Source organism: Vicugna pacos, chromosome 20 (assembly GCF_048564905.1).
Source record: "Vicugna pacos chromosome 20, VicPac4, whole genome shotgun sequence".
Classification (NCBI taxonomy): domain Eukaryota; kingdom Metazoa; phylum Chordata; class Mammalia; order Artiodactyla; family Camelidae; genus Vicugna; species Vicugna pacos.
In genome coordinates this window covers 18778186-18791127 of record NC_133006.1, presented here as the reverse complement: position 1 = coordinate 18791127, position 12942 = coordinate 18778186, and the positions used below count along the sequence as shown (strand labels likewise).

At 34.3% G+C, this 12942-nt stretch overlaps 1 protein-coding gene across 2 annotated transcripts in view; it reads left to right on the top strand.

Moving 5' to 3' along the window:
- ZFAND3 (zinc finger AN1-type containing 3) overlaps positions 1-12942 on the top strand; it is a 281182-nt gene that overhangs the window by 214313 nt on the left and 53927 nt on the right. The window lies entirely within an intron of this gene.

Below are 12942 nucleotides of genomic sequence, written 5' to 3'. Positions count from 1 at the left end.
AAAAATCAAAAGAACAGTAATTTTGCAACATATGAAAATTACATGAAATTCAGATTTCAGTGTTCATAAATAAGTTTTTATTGGAACACAGCCATGCTCATTCATTTATGTATTGTCTGCGGCTGCTTCTGCACTGTAACAGCAGAACTGGATAGTTGCTGCGGAGACCCAGTGGCCCTTTACAGAAAAAGTTCGTCAACCTCTGTTTTACAAAGCCCTTTGACAAACATTATTTTCCTGGGATCGTCCTGACAATGTGGTATAGGCAGGGCGGAGAGCCTCCTTCTTACTCTGATGAGAAGGTTTGCATGGTGACCTGCCTTGAGTCACATGATAGGGCTAGAACTCAGCTCTGGGCCGTTTTCATCCATAATGCTCGTGTTTTTTTTTCTGTTCTCTACTGCATTTACCTAAAAGATGCTTTTGTTGTAGCCAAAGGAAAATATACAGGAAAAGTGAGAGTCATAGTAACTGAAATGTTAGTGATGACTTTTATAAATAAAGCTTCATTTCCAATTGCTGGCTGGATTTTCCTTTAATATGACAGTGATTCCCCAAATAGAAATTTGAGAGCATTCTTTATCTATGGTTAAATTAATTTGGTTAAACAGAGATCTCAGTTGTTTCCTTGGAAACTGGTTCCTGGTGATATCCTAGCTTCCCCAGGCATTTGAAAAATAAAATGGTGGTGCATTTTAGCAGATTTCCTTGCTAACTGCCTTTGGGTCTTTGAACATGCACTGGGCTTTATTGACTGCTAGTCTTCATTCCTGTCTGACAAACTCTTATCTATCCCTTAGAAAATTAGTATCATTGCCACCAAGTGGCTAAACTTTGTTTTTACCAATTAAATTTCTGATAATTTTTAAATGACACAAGTTTTCCCTTTTTCAGACTGTTCATATTTGAAGACCAGGTATTGGGCAAAACAGGCTGACTTATTCTAGTAGAACGTTTAGAAAATATTACCTATTAAAAATATTTTATGACTTCCTGCTGGGCTGGTTTTAAGTGAAATATGGTGAGATTTATTTACAGTTCTCTCTGTATGTGTCTTTCTCTTCCCTCTTCCCTAATGAAGCTTGGAGCATCAGGCTGTTTATCAGAGATAATTATACAACAGATGGATCCTTTCTGACATATAATAGTCTCAAAGTGGAAGATTCTTTCCCATAATGAAGAATGCCCAAACTTTAAACGTCTCTTTTGATTTTAATTTAAAGGTTTTTTTTTCCAGTGCATTTATTTATTTTGAAGCTGATTCTGTAAAGCATGCTGCTTTTATTAGGGCTGTGTTTTTTTTTTTAATTGATACTTTGCAATACAATATGATAACGTATGGTTATATGCTGTGTTAAATTGAATGGCTGTGATTTACCAGGAATCAATGTGTATGGGATCATTAAATGAATCCCTGTCAAAATACAGAAGGATTTGAGCAGTTTAGCAGTGTTTTCTGTGGAAATTATTTCTAGTCCACAATGTTAGCTGGGTCAGAACTTGTTCAAGCACTTACAGTGTCATCTAACGTTTTTGGTAATCAAAATTAAAGCAAAACCATGATTTTTTAAATTATTCATTTAAATGCTCGCCTGTTTTTTCTTTTTCTTAAGTTTTAAATCTATTTTATACAAGTATACAAATAAAACAAAGACATACAGATTTATATAGAATAGAAGGTGAAAATATTCTTTTAATACCTCTACCCCATCCCCACCAATTCCCATTCTTTTCAGAGGTAACCATTGTTTATTAATTTTGGAATATATGTATTCTTTTTCTGTGCAGTTATATACATGTCTACATAAATATAAGGTTGTCTTTATTTTTATACAAATGAAACATACATACTGTACATACAGTTTTGTAGCTATATGGCTTTTTATTTAACAATGTATTTTAGAGATCTTTCCAGGTTAGCACATGGAGATCAGCCTAATTTTTTTAAACTTCTGCATAGTATTTTATTATTATTATTATTTATTTATTTATTTTTTTACTTTTGAGGATGTTAGATATTTCACCACTATAACCCATGTGATGTAAACATTTTATACGTAACTAATGGTGCGTGTGTCATTTTTTCTGTGAAAAACACATAAGAGAGGGACTAACAAATCAGATAATATGTGTATTTTAAATTCTGATACATATGGCCAAATTAGTTGCCAAAATAACATTACCTCTTTATTCCTATATACCACTTTGAGCATTTTTTCCTCATACTTTTACCGATATTCAGTATTCCTCCTTCTTTTTTTTTTGGCAACAGGCGAAGAAAAGCTCATTTTAACTTGCATTTCCCTGACGTCTCCTGATAGTGAGATCGAGCACTGTTTTGTGTGTTTTTAGCTATTTATGTCCCCAGTGATTTGCCGATCTGTATTCTTTCCTTATTTATTTTTTATTAGCCATCTTTTTCTTACTGATTTGTAGGAACTCCTTATATATTCTGGATAATAAATCTTTGTTATGTACTTTGCAAATATTTTCTTCTTGTATGTCACTTGACTTTTAATTTTGATTTGAGTGCTTGTATTTCATTAGAAAGCTTACAAATTGTAAAATTAAAATCTGTTGATCTTTTGTCTTCCAGGTTTGTGTCTTTCTTAGAAGGCTTTCTCCATCATAGGATTATAAAATTTTTTTCTATTTATTTTTATTACATTTATAGTTTATATTTAGCTCTTGATTCAATCTGGAATTTTTTGGTATATAATACAGGGTATGGGGATTTACCTTTATTATTTTTTCAAATGGATAACAAATTATCTCAAAACCATTTATCAATGAGGCCTGGTTGGAAGTGCCATTATTATTATATAAACATAAATATTTTTTGACTCTTTTATTTTGTTCCATTGGTCTAATTGTCTATTTTCTGAGCCAGAAAATAACTTTGTGATATGTATTGATATCTGATAGAGCTAGTTCCCACTTAGTTTATCTTTTTCTAAAATTTTTTGGCTGTTTTTTTGTATTTTCCCTTCTTGATGAATTTTGTGAAATCCTATTAAAAATTACAGTGTGATTTAATTTTTTAATTTTTATTTTTAAATGGAGGTACTGGGGTTCAAACCCAGGACCTTGTGCATGCTAAGCTGTACCAGTAAGCTACATCCTGTACCCCTGCAGTGTGATTTTAATTGGGATTACATTGACTATGTAGATTTATCTGGGAATAGGTGACATTTTAATACATTTTTGGGCCTTCTTATGTAGGTATATCATTTGTCTTCGTTTATTCAAACCTTCTTAAATATTCTTGAGTAAAGCTTTATTATTTTCTTAATATAAGCCTTATACATTTCTTGCTAGAATTTCTTCTTAACAGCTTTATACATACATATTTCTTATTTCTAACTCTGATACTACTTTTTGTTACTAGTATATCTGAAATATATTAGTATTTCACACACAAATATTGTATTTGTTGTAGGTTTCTTGTAGATACCAGGTTAAAAAAACTTATATTTATAGCTTGCTGATTTTTTTGATTGGAGAGGAGTGTTGAATTTTATAAAATGCTTTTTTAGCATGTATTGAGATAATCATGTGGATTTCTCCTTTAATATGTAATCTCTCTATTCAATAGACTGCCAGTGTTAAACCATCTTTGCATTCCTCGAATAAACTCTACTAGTTCTTTCAGTGTACTGATGGATTCAAAATGCTAATTTTCTTTAAAATTTTATACCTGTTTTGTAAGTGAGTAAATTTTGTGTATGTATGTGTTTATATGTGATGAGCATGCTATTCCTGTCTAGTTTAAATATCAGTTACATTGATCTCATAGAAAGCCTTTCATCTTTTCCTATGCCCCAACACAGCTTTTTGTCTTATATTCTGATGTAACTTAATTTATTCTTTGAAAGCTTGAAGAGCTTATTCATAAAACTGATTGGCCTGATGTCTGATATTGGACTTTTTATATTTTATACATCATTCAAAGTCAGTTTTGGCAATTAATATTATAAAAACATCTATTTCATCTACATTTCTAAGTTTATTGGAATGAAATTATACATAGTGTTCTTTTTTTAAAAATTTCTTGTATTAAAGGTGTGCTTAACTTTAAATATATATTGTAACCAAGTACACAAACTAAATCTTATTTATTCTAATATTGCTTATATTTCCTAATTTGTCTTTGTTTATGATTTTCTAGTGTTTGCTTAATGGAGAAATTAAAGATCTAGGAAGTTGTCACTGCCAGTATTGCATTTTCATAGGATTACAGCCATAATCTTTAGATGGTTCTTACTACTGATCTTGTCCTAGTCTATAAACTTGTCAGATGAATCTCCCATTGATATCATGCTACACAAAAAAGGAAATTCTTCCATTGACACATCACCAATTATTTGACCATCCAGATTCTTAATCTTTTATCAGACATCTTTCTTCCACATAATCTGGACCCTTGTTGTGTCTTACCTGCCTATCTTTCCCAGCACTGATGGCTCAGCTCTGAACCAAACCAGATTCTTGCTGTCCCCAGAAGACACCATGGCATTCATATTACCAGTTTTATTCATGCTCTTGAAAACCCACCTCAGAACCATTTCATCCACACTGATTGCTTCATCCAAGGAATTCCTGACTTCCTCCCTGTAACATCTAATCACGTATTGTCTTGGTTAACCTCTTAGACATGTCATCTCTCTGTACCAGTTTAGAGGCGAAACCCAGAATAAGCAGAGACTTAATTTTATTCTGCTTTACTGTGCCACATAGTACCTAGAACAGTGCTTAGCAAGGCAATACTCAGTAAATGTTTACTGACTTAAATATTTAGAGAAGTTTACTAATTTACTTTTTGGAGCCTACTTCATGTATTTTGATACATTAAAGAGAGACAGACTTTCATTGCCTAAACCTGATTTTGAGTAGTTTCTTAATATTCTTTCGTTATTTTCTGTACCATTCAAAAACCTCAAGATGATGCAACTCAAAAAGACAATTTCCCTACCAGATTTTGAAATTTGGTTGCCTTGTGGTAAAAATTCATCTCTTTTAACAGAGCTTTTAGTATAATGAGAGATTGTCTGTTTGTTTAAACTGTGCAAATAGCCACTTGCCTTTTGTGGATAACAGTTTTTACTCATGGGTATTTCTTTTATCACCTGAATTTTCCCCTTCAAGATTCCCTTTGCAAGAGGGAAGGCTGGGAAACTTTAAACATCCAGAGATTCCTTGAGAAGTCTGCAAATCTGAAAGGTTAGCTTCCCATAAAGGTTTCCTCAGGCACTTATGAGATTATACAGTTACTGATATTCATACTAGATTTTGAAGCAGCATCATCACTGCCCCCTCTTTGCAAATGCAGATTTTTTTATGTTCTTATTAAATGAAATGCTCTATCCTTGGCTGTGAAAGTAAAGGTCACAGCCAACAACCACACTTCACATAGCTTTAGCTCTTTGCAAGTTGTCATATTGTTTTTATTTTGTGTTAATGCAGGTAATAGGTGACACTGTGCTGATTTTAAAGTAAATCTAAGCTTTATTATGACAGAAGTGTTCAGCTGAAAAAATCATATTATAATAGGTGCATCTATTTGGGTATGTTGGAAGTAGTTATTTTAACCTTATGTGAATATATTTTAATTGTGTTTGTGAACTTCTCTCTGAAAATTCAGAGCTGCCAATGCCAAAAAATGACTACATAAAACTTTACATTTTATGTTCATGTGTTCTGTTGCTTCATAAACCATTTCACTTTTGGATCTGTCAAAAGGATGATTCTTTAGATTTGTTAAAAAGAGTAGGATGTCACATTGGTAGGGAGTTTTTTAAAAATTCCAAAGTATCATTTAAGCACTTTTTTACATAATTTTGACATTTTCAACTATTATTTACAAAGAAAGGTTCTATTGTTAAGACCTGCTAGTGTTTACTTCTATAAAACAAGGAGGTTGGACTAAGATTCCTTTTAGTTATTGTCACTTTGAACATGTTGCCAGCTGTGTTCAGCTGCTTGTAGGAGAGGCCTAGCAAAGGGTCATAGAACGGCACCTATGTTCAGAATTCACTTTAAATTTCCACGGGGCAATACCTGTGGCCTAAATGAATGTATCTTTCTATTTTCTCTGAAGCCTCTTATGAAGTATTTGCACAAGTCACTTCCCTTTCTGAGGAAAGCATTGCAGCCTTTCAGTTGCTGACACAGGCTGAGATTTATGAAAACACTCTTGATAGCTGACTATATCAAAAAAATAAAAGCTCTTCTAATGCTGAGTGGTTTCTTCATTAATGTTATGAGATTCATGCTCATGTTGATGGTAAAATGCAAATACAGAAATCTGAGTTGGGCCTTAGTTAAGCCTGTAAATAGTAAGAACTGAGATCTAAATTGGAGAACTGACAGCTCCTGATTTCATATCCATATTAAATACGCTTTGTCACAGAGAGAAACGAAAGTATCTAAAACTAGAACTGACTCCACCATGCAGGCGATATTTTGACCTCAAAAAAGGGTTCTTTCTAGTTTTGAACCTCAAGGTGATGGTGTCTTAGAATTTCAGTGTTAGTTGCTGTTGGGCTTTAGCACATTTTGGAGTTGCTGGTGGTGACTCTTTGTCAGTTCCTTAATATATGGGAGACTATTTTAGTCATAAGGTCTCTAGGTAAGAGGTTACATCTGGAAAACTGAAATTAAACAGATTTAACTGCTTAGAATCCTTTGAGTTCCATGAAACTTGTTTTACTCATAAGCAGCAGAAATAGAATGTGTTGGGTTGAAATTATAACTGTAGAGTTTATTCCACTGTCTCTTGGCCTTATTTATTTAAATATCAACATTTTGTTGAGAATAGGCAAACCTTTTAGTATTATTTATACTAGTGTGTTGATTGGTCTCTACGAGATTGGATTAAGTCAGTTGGCATGTGAGCAAAGTGTGGAAAATAGGAAATTATATTAACCTGTTTTGTTCTGTACCAGTGGTTCTCAAAGTGTGTTCTACGAACCTGTAGAGGTTCCCAGGACCCATTCATGGGGTCCACTGGATCCTTTCCTTTTCTGACTTACGTATATCTGTGTGAAGGTGGTTCTTCTTCATATGCATCATATAAGCAATACATTGTAAAAGACTGAATGCAGATATGAAAACCCAAATTTTTTCCTTTAAGCCAGGCTGCACACATTTAAAAAAAATTTGTAGTTACTTTTCATAAAGCAATGTTTTTATGTTGACATATAATTATTTTCCTTAACTTTAAATGAAGATTAAAAATTTTTTCAGTTTTAATTTCTAGATATGTTATCAGTAGATACAACCCACATAACTGAAAACTCTTTTGTATCCTTAATAATTTTTAAGTGTAAGAGAGTCCTAAGACCAAAATGTTTGAGGACTACTATGCTAAATTAACATCTAAATATGCTGAAAACCAGCTGTTTACTAATAGTTCAGTTTCCCTTCTGAATAGCTATGTATGTTTAATAATTGATTATGGCCTGGATCATTTTCATTCGATAGTGAAAAACATATTTTGAATACCTAATGTGCTAGAGTACTAGGATGCTTAAGGCTTGGCCACTACCCTGAGACTCAGGCCAATTCTGGGTCAGAAGAGAGCATTTCTTCCAAAGCACATTCCCTGGCCCCAGTAAGGATGTCCACCCTATTGTAAGAGAATCTGTCATTACTGGGCAAATGGAAAGCACTCCCTATTTCATTTTGTTTGTGGGCTTGTTCCTTGGGGAAGGTGGGAGAATTTTAAATTTTGTTTCTATTGAACAGATAGGCTAATAAGCATGCTCACACATATACACACACACACACACACACACTATTTGCAGAACTGCTCAGCTATAATTATTTAGGGGAGTGGGGGTAGAATAGTAGTGAAATTTTGTTGAGAAGCCCTTCATGAGCAAAACGGAGAGCTACCAATAGCAGCTCTTACCCACTTTGGAAATCCCTTTCTCATGAATCCCTAATTTAGATCTAAATGGTGTAAGATATCAGGCAATGAGTTAGGATTAGAACTTCTGACTGAGAGATTAACACTTAGATTCTGTAACAAGCTTTGTAAATGGTTTAATTTGGAAGTTTCATTTGGAGAAATGGGAGGGCAATTATCTGGGCTAAAGATTTTCTGTAAACTTAGATTCTCACTCCTTATATCTTTATGTATCCTTGTTTTTAATCGATGGTGCTTTTCAAACCCAATCATGTAGGTAGATTAGATGTGTCTTTTCTGATTAAAACAGTTAATGAATTGCAGGTTTAGGGTGAAGTGAAGTTGGAGGATAGGGCTTTCTTTTCTGAAGAGACGACTTATTTTCTTGTGTATTCTCATCTGTCCCTGATGTTCATTTGTTACTGTTTACTATTTTAAGTCTCCACGTGTATGTTGAAGTCTTTTAAAGAAGGAATGTTTTATTGTTGAAAAAATATGGATTCTTTGAATATTTTTAAAAGATAGTTTTGCATTCTTAATATGACCACATCAGGAGACAGTGTAGAATAGTTTATTTCACTATCTCCATTGCATAGATTTTTTTAAAAGATGCCTCATCAAAAAATAGTCCATATGATATTATGAATCTTTAGATTAGGGGGACAATTGTGGCTCTTGCATCTGTTTTCTGAAATCACCTTTTCAACAGTGAGCCTGGAAAAGTGAGATGCTGCAAAGGTAAACAATGTACAGATTATGTAGAGTGGAATTGACAAGCTGGTTAAAAAAGGATGATGCATTTCTAATTAGCCCACAGTGCCTTTAGTTGGAAATTAATTAGATACTGTTATGTAAATGTCATGTTAATTAAGCAAGAATATTGAAGTGTTATAAATCTGCAAAAGGGATGACTATTTTTGTGTATTAATGTTTTGCAGTTACCATGAAAGAGCTGATAGTAGAATATTTGTTTGGTTATTGAGCTTCTGGCAATTTTAAGCTGACTGACTCCTTGACAGTCCATTTTTCCTAATTGATGTGGTTTAGCACATGATACAACTGCAGCCAATGAGGGCTTGTGGAACCAGGAGCCAAATATAACCACTTACCACAGCTGTTTTAACAAAACCTTTCTGGGTAGATTGTTCATCTCTATTTTCAAGGTTAAAGAGAAATACTATTTTTCTGTATTTACTCAGCCTTATATTTTGAGTACTTAAGATTATCATGAGCGTAAGTGCAACTGCCCTCCACACCTGTGTTCTCTTCTTTCAACTGAGTCACAGTTTTTAACCAGTCTGTCTATTGGATTGACTAGTACATTGGCAGTTCAGGGTTTTTTGACATGCTCAGTAACTCTACAGTAGGCTGAAAAAGAAAAATTAAGATTCCTGCCACTTCAGCTTGAAATGTGAACATTGATAGTTAACGAATTAGCTTTATTCAGTCCTTCTGGTTTTGCAGGTTATAGTGAAGTAAGTTAGTATGCAGATTTGACTCCTGTCTTCAACTTTACAGGGTTGAGATCAGTACTGTTTCCCCAAGAAAATCCACTACCCTGTTGCAAAAGCTATAAAAATTTCTAGTTGTTGGGAATACAGCTGGAAATGTTCATTTCATGGCTCTCATGTGGAATTGCAAATGCGATCCATAGTGCTGCATTATGTATGACACCTTTAATACAAGAATAGAAACATCCCTAGAAGACAAAATAGAGTATTCAGACTTACGGTCACAAACCACAAGCTACCTCAGACATTATTTACTTGCAATTCCAGATTCTGAATTGTTGGAACTTAAGAAAAGTCCTGAATGTAATACGAAATGAAAAATGATAGTCTGTTATTAAATATCTTCAGATAATGAAGAAACTCGAAGTTCAGATATTTAACTTTGCTTTAGCAAAAGAAAGCAGAAAGCACTCATGGTGATTGGCTAAAAGTTCAGGTTGATTAATCTTGATACCATCTGGTTCAGAATTCCTAGAGAACCTTTCATATTAAGCAAGAAACTTTAGCTGTGATTTATTTTTAATATTTAACAACCCCAAACTTACACTGTTCTAAACTCAGTTGCTGCTAATATAGGCTAGAGGGTAATGGTGTGAGTTGTTCTGTTCTTAGAAATGCATTTATTTTCCCAGCCTGGATCCCATCATACACACACATACATGCACATGCACACGTGCGTGCACACACACTACATCCCTACTTTCACCTGTAGAACTCAGTCATGAAGAGGCTTCTTCATCTTGCTATTCAGTTATTAGCACTGTCCCCCCTGCTGCTTGGAAATAAAAGGAACAAAGGCCAAAAATAGGAGCAGAGTTTACAGTGATTTATGTGACCATATGCCAGCTCTTCTCTCAGGCATTAGCCAGCTCCATTCTTTGATGGAACACATGCCCTGACTTTGACCCTTACCTTCCACTCTCAAAATTACTTTGTTTGCTATACCCACATAGGACTCCTGTTACATTTTTCTGCTCTTGGACAAAAACCTGAAAAGGTTCCCCTTGAGTGGCCTTTAATTTCCTGCATTCATTTTAACAGAGTTGATTTATAATTAATTGTATAAGGGTGGATATCATAATCTCCTGTGGCTACTCCTTTTATTTGAAAGTATAGGGATATTATATGACAGCACAAGTAGTATAGAATATATGTGTAGTGCTCATGTGCATCTATTCTGGATTTTAAAGAGTTCTGTAGGTTATAGTCTGCCAGACCAAACTTAATTCTAAGCTCTCTGTTTATAATATTGTCCAATTATCAAAGCTGGGATATATTATCACTGCCAGTTACTCTTGCTGTCAATTTGTTTTGGCTCGACTATGGTTCTATTTGTACTTTACTGTAATGTAGTGAATACATTGGATTGGATTGTTAGTTTAACAAGCTCTCTGGAGAACACTTTCATGATGATGCATGTTGAGATATGCTAGGTAGCCTTAAAGTTATTTGCATATTTGCCAAAACCTACAGAAATTCATTCATTAGGAATTTTCAAAAGGGTAGACTACTCTTAACCTACAGATGAGATAAAGATTGCATTTGTAAACATGGGCGTGTTAACTCATAAGTCTCAGCCAGATTTCTTTAGGGGTTTTGATTTAACCAGTTTCTCTCTTTTATAATTGTACTGGGTGAATTATTTCATGTCCTCTTTAAAAAAGTATTCTGGCAGTTAAACTATTACTGACTCTTGTGTTTTGTGTGGCTCATGATGTTGCATGAACTCATGATCTTGGCTATATATTGAGCTGGGAGTTAAAAGTGTTATCAGAGATTGTAACTAACTGGGCTGTTAATATTTACATTGTGCTCAGCAGGCTTGAAAATGTACACTAATCTCTTCCTGTGCCCATCCCAGCCTATTACATCAACATTTCCAAGTCAGAATCTGGGACTCTGTACTTTTAAAATGCTCCCTTGAACTTTCTGGATTATGGAAATGTTCTAATATTTTTCTAAAATGTTCTAATATTTGATGACTGTTATACAAGTGTGTATATGTTAAAACCCTTCAGGGTATGTATATAAGATTTGTGCACTTCATTCTAGTATTTCATTCTCTTTCTGTTAAGCTTCAATAAAAAGGGGTTTTAAAAAAAATGTACATTACTCTCCTGATTCAGTAAAGAGGCTTGTAGTGGTCACTAAATGAACACCATTAAGTGTCCTTTGTCCATATAGTCGTGACCCAAGAGTAGATGATGGAGTGGGTCTTGACCCTTGGGATCATAAAATCTTGTGGGAGAGAAAGTGAAGATACATAATACAAAGCTTTATAGTGTATGAAGTCTTTTTGTACAGCTCATCTCATTAGCACTGTGGCTTATGGGCACTTCTACTATCCCCATTTTTTGATAAAGAAACTGAGGCTCTCTTATCCAGGATTACTCAGTGAGAAGAGAGTAGTTGCAGTATTTAACTTCTTACAGTCCCAGAAATAAGAATGCTTCATGTAACAACAAAAAAGGCCCCCAAACAAACAATCCAACCAAACCAAAATACATATAGAAGCAGGAGTTACAGCATTTTATGGAGTTACAGATGATAGTGCCCAGAGGATTTCAAGGATGTGGGGTTTATATTAGGTTTTCTTGCAGCTCATTGTCTCCCCATGTTGTTTATTTTCATGTTACAGGTGCCCCTTTGGACCTCTGGAATTTTAGTGTGTTAAGCTTTCTCTGGTGAATGCGACATTTGTAGAAAATTTTTCAATTGAATTGCCCTGCTCTTTTGGTCTTTCTAACTTTTAATTTATTCCTGCCTCATTTTAAAATTCTTGAGGAGTATTTTCAGATGATGCCAGCCAATGATGAATATCCTCTTTCTTGATTACATTTAGCATTTATTACTTGTTCCATATTCTTTGGCACTTGATCATTTTCCATCTGGTTCTTTACCGCTGTCAGGTATTGTTCTTTGTTTAAATATGCAGATTTTGTCTTTCTAATAAGATTATAAGCTCCTTGAGGACACCCGTGGTGGCACATAGTAGGTATTTGCTAAGTGCTCTTTGACATTAACAGCACACTCACTTAGTTTTCCTCTCTTTTCCTATTTTCCCCTGGGTCTTACACACACTAAGGTTTGCTGCTGTTATGGCCTGGGTGTAGGAAACAGTAAACTAATGATGATCTTAGGTGGGATCTCAAGGCCCCTAAATCCATGGATCTTGGTGGCATAAACTCAAGAAACAGGTCTCCCAAGTTCTTTCATCTTTCCTTCCTTTTTGATAAGTAACTTCATGATATGAAGTCTTGTCATAGGTGATATACAGCTATGCTAAGTAATCATTTTTCCCTTTGCTAGTTATAGTCACCTGGGGAGCCTTTTCAAAATATATGTGTAACTTTTGCCTGTGTGTCCTTTCCTTAATTATCATCACCACTGCCCCTCCCAGGGTATGTCAAGAACTGATGGTCTTCATGTTCATACAGTAACTTCTATTTCAGCAGGTAGGGCATAGTTATCTTATCTTATCAACTTAAGAATTTGTTGATGGTCCTGATTCTGCAGAATAGA